We start from the raw sequence: 4361 nt of genomic DNA, 5'->3' as shown, positions 1-4361 counted from the left end.
GGGTGTGGAGCTCTGCTGTACCTCAGAGATTAATGAAGTTCTATTTTCTTTTATTCAATTCTCTATCTTATTCTTATTCCAAGATATTCATTCGTACTCAAGAACATGATGAATGTGATGAGCTAATAACTCTCATCATCATTCTCACTTATGAACGCGCGTGATTGACAACCACTTCCGTTCTACATGTAACAAGGCTTGAATGTATATCTCTTAGATTCCCCAACAGAATCTTCGTGGTATAAGCTAGATAGATGGCGGCATTCATCTAGATCCGGAAAGTCCAACCTTGTCTGTGGTGTTCCGAGTAGGATCCTGGGAATCCAGAAAGTCTCACCTTGTCTGTGGTATTCCGAGTAGGATTCCGTTCATGAATGACTGTGACGTGCTTCAAACTTTAACCTGCTGGGCGTTAGTGATAAACGCAAAAGAGGGATTCTATTCCAGTAGGAGCGGGAACCAACCGGTGATTGGCCGTACTGTGACAGAGTGCGTGCATTAGCTTTCACTGCGAGGATGGGATGTAGCTATCAACCATGGGTGATGCCTCCAGACTGGTTAGCTGTGCGAGTGACAGCCGTGCAGGTTATTTCCCCGAGAGGAATGAAAGTAGCCACAGCTGATAGTGAACCCCTATACAAAGCTTGCCATGGAGAGGAGTAAGAAGGATTGGGTAGAAGGAATAGGAGAGCAGGCGTCCTAGAGCTCTACAGCACCTCCATTCCGCTTATCTGAAATTCCTACCAATGAATCTGCATAAGTCTTCTATCCCTTTTTATTAACTCCTTTTTATTCATTATCCATAAACCTTTAATCCTCCTGACTGAGATTTGCAAGGTGACCATAGCTTGCTTCATACCAACAATCTCTGTGGATTCGACCCTTACTCACGTAAGGTATTACTTGGACGACCCAGTACACTTGCTGGTTAGTTGAACGGAGTTGTGATTTCACTCGTGCCAATTTCAATTTCTATATAAGTACTACTCAAAGAATACATTGATCACAATTTCGTCCACCACCTGGACTCATGGGATAAGCTGGTCGCAGCCTTCTTGGCTAAATTCTTTCCTCCTCAAAAGCTGAGCAAGCTTAGAGTGGATGTTTAGACCTTCAAACAAAAAGATGGTGAATCCCTCTATGAAGCTTGGGAAAGATACAAGCAGATGACCAAAAGGTGTCCTTCTGACATGCTTTCAGAGTGGACCATTCTGAATATATTCTATTATGGTCTATCTGAGTTCTCTAAGATTTTACTGGACCATTCTGCAGGTGGATCCATTCACCTAAAGAAAACGCCTGCAGAAGCTCAAGAACTTATTGACATGGTTGCAAATAATCAATTCATGTACACTTCTGAGAGGAATTCTGTGAATAATGGGACACCTCAGAGGAAGTTAGTTCTTGAAATTGATGCTCTAAATGCCATATTGGCTCAGAACAAAATGTTGACTCAGTAAGTCAACATGATTTCTCAAAGTTTGAATGGATGGCAAAATGCATCCAACAGTACTAAAGAGGCATCTTCTGAAGAAGAAGCTTATGATCCTGAGAACCCTGCAATGGCAGAGGTAAATTACATGGGTGAACCTTATGGAAACACCTATAATTCATCATGGAGAAATCATCCAAATTTCTCATAGAAGGATCAACAAAAGCCTCAACAAGGCTTTAATAATGGTGGAAGAAATAGGCTCAGCAATAGCAAGCCTTATCCATCATCTTCTCAGCAACAGACAGAGAATTCTGAGCAGAGCACCTCTAACTTAGCAAACTTAGTCTCTGATCTGTCTAAAGCCACTTTAAGTTTCATGAGTGAAACAAGGTCCTCCATTAGAAATTTGGAGGCACAAGTGGGCCAACTGAGTAAGAAAATCACTGAAACTCCTCCTAGTACTCTCCCAAGCAACACTGAAGAAAATCCAAAAAGAGAGTGCAAGGCCATTGACATAATCAACATGGCCGAACCTAGAGAGGAAGGAGAGGATGTGAATCCCAATGAGGAAGACCTCATGGGACGTCTCTCAAGCAAGAAGGGGATCCCTATTGAGAACCTAAAAGAATCTGAGGCTTATATAGAGACCATAGAGATTCCATTAAACCTCCTTCTGCCATTTATGAGCTCTGAAAACTATTCTTCCTCTGAAGAGGATGAAGATATAACTGGAGAGCAAGTTGCTCAATATCTAGGAGCCATCATGAAGCTGAATGCCAAATTGTTTGGTAATGAGACTTGGGAAGGTGAACCCCCCTTGCTCATTAATGAACTAGATACATGGATTCAGTAAACTTTACCTCAAAAGAGACAAGATCCTGGCAAATTCTTAATATCATGTACCATAGGCACCATGACCTTTGAGAAAGCTCTGTGTGACCTAGGGTCAGGCATAAATCTTATGCCACTCTCTGTAATGGAGAAGCTGGGGATTATTGAGGTACAGCCTGCCATATTCTCATTACAAATGGCAGACAAGTCAGTAAGACAAGCTTATGGATTGGTAGAGGACGTGTTAGTGAAGGTTGAAGGCCTTTACATCCCTGCTGATTTCATAATCTTAGACACTAGGAAGGACAAGGATGAATGCATCATCCTTGGAAGACCCTTCCTAGCCACAACAAGAGCTGTAATTGATGTTGACAGAGGAGAGCTAGTCCTTCAATTGAATGGGGACTACCTTGTATTTAAAACTCAAGGATATTCCTCTGTAACCATGGAGAGGAAGCATGAAAAGCTTCTCTCAATACAGAGTCAAACAAAGTCCCCACAATCAAACTCTAAGTTTGGTGTTGAATCCCCACATTCAAATTCTAAGTTTGGTGTTATGAGTCTACAACATTGACCTAATCACCTGTGAGGCTCCATGAGAGCCCACTGTCAAGCTAGTGACATTAAAGGAGCTCTTATTAGGAGGTGCTGAGCGGATAATTTGTACGCTTTTTGGCATTATTTTTAGTATGTTTCTAGTAGGATTTAGTTAGTTTTTATTATATTTTTATTAGTTTTTAGTTAAAATTCACTTTTCTGGACTTTACTATGAGTTTGTGTGTTTTTCTGTGATTTCAGGTATTTTCTGGCTGAAATTGAGGGACTTGAGCAAAAATCTGATTCAGAGACTGAAATGGACTGCAGATGCTGTTGGATTCTGATCTCCCTGCACTCGAAGCGGATTTTCTGGAGTTACAGAAGCCCAATTGGCGCGCTCTCAACGGCGTTGGAAAGTAGACATCCTGGGCTTTCCAGCAATATATAATAGTCCATACTTTGCCCGAGATTTGATGGCCCAAACCGGCGTTCCAAATCAGCTCAAAACTGCCCGGCGTTTAACGCCGGAACTGGCACAAGAATGGGAGTTAAACGCCCAAACTGGCACAAAAGCTGGCGTTTAACTCCAAGAAGAGTCTCTACACGAAAATGCTTCAATGCTCAGCCCAAGCACACACCAAGTGGGCCCGGAAGTGGATTTTTATGTCTTTTACTCATCTTTGTAATTCTTAAGCTACTAGTTCCCTATAAATAGGAACTTTTACTATTGTATTTTTAATCTTTTGGATCACTTTAGATCTCTAGATCATCTTTGGACGTCTAGTTCTTAGATCATTTGGGGGCTGGCCTCACGGCCATGCCTAGACCTTGTTCTTATGTATTTTCAACGGTGGAGTTTCTACACACCATAGATTAAGGTGTGGAGCTCTGCTGTACCTCGAGTATTAATGCAATTACTATTGTTCTTCTATTCAATTCAGCTTGTTCTTCTTCCAAGATATCACTTGTTCTTCAACTTGATGAATGTGATGATCCGTGACACTCATCATCATTCTCACCTATGAACGTGTGACTGTCAATCACCTCCGTTCTACCTTAGATTGGGTGGATATCTCTTGGATTATTTAACCGGAATCTTCGTGGTATAAGCTAGAATTGATGGCGGCATTCAAGAGAATCCGGAAGGTCTAAACCTTGTCTGTGGTATTCTGAGTAGGATTCAATGATTGAATGACTGTGACGAGCTTCAAACTCGCGATTGTGGGGCGTTAGTGACAGACGCAAAAGAATTACTGGATTCTATTCCGACATGATCGAGAACCGATAGCTGAATAGCCGTGCCGTGACAGGGTGCGTTGAACATTTTCACTGAGAGGACGGGACTGTAGCCATTGACAATGGTGATGCCCAACATACAGCTTGCCATGGAAAGGAGTAAGAAAGATTGGATGAAGACAGTAGGAAAGCAGAGAGACGGAAGGGACAAAGCATCTCCATACGCTTATCTGAAATTCTCACCAATGAATTACATAAGTATCTCTATCTTTATCTTTATGTTTTATTCATATATCATCCATAAACCATTTGAGTCTGCCTG

The 4361-nt window shown here is 41.8% G+C and overlaps 1 non-coding gene across 1 annotated transcript; it reads right to left on the bottom strand.

Annotated features, from left to right (window-relative positions):
• Positions 1-1088: 1088 nt before the first annotated feature.
• On the bottom strand, positions 1089-1196 carry LOC130984626 (small nucleolar RNA R71). The gene has a single exon (XR_009088544.1). It is a non-coding gene; the product is annotated as a small nucleolar RNA R71 (small nucleolar RNA).
• Between the last annotated feature and the right edge of the window lie 3165 nt (positions 1197-4361).

This window comes from Arachis stenosperma, chromosome 5 (assembly GCF_014773155.1).
Source record: "Arachis stenosperma cultivar V10309 chromosome 5, arast.V10309.gnm1.PFL2, whole genome shotgun sequence".
Classification (NCBI taxonomy): domain Eukaryota; kingdom Viridiplantae; phylum Streptophyta; class Magnoliopsida; order Fabales; family Fabaceae; genus Arachis; species Arachis stenosperma.
The sequence above is the reverse complement of the archived record's forward strand: the minus strand, read 5'-3'. Positions and strand labels throughout refer to the sequence as shown.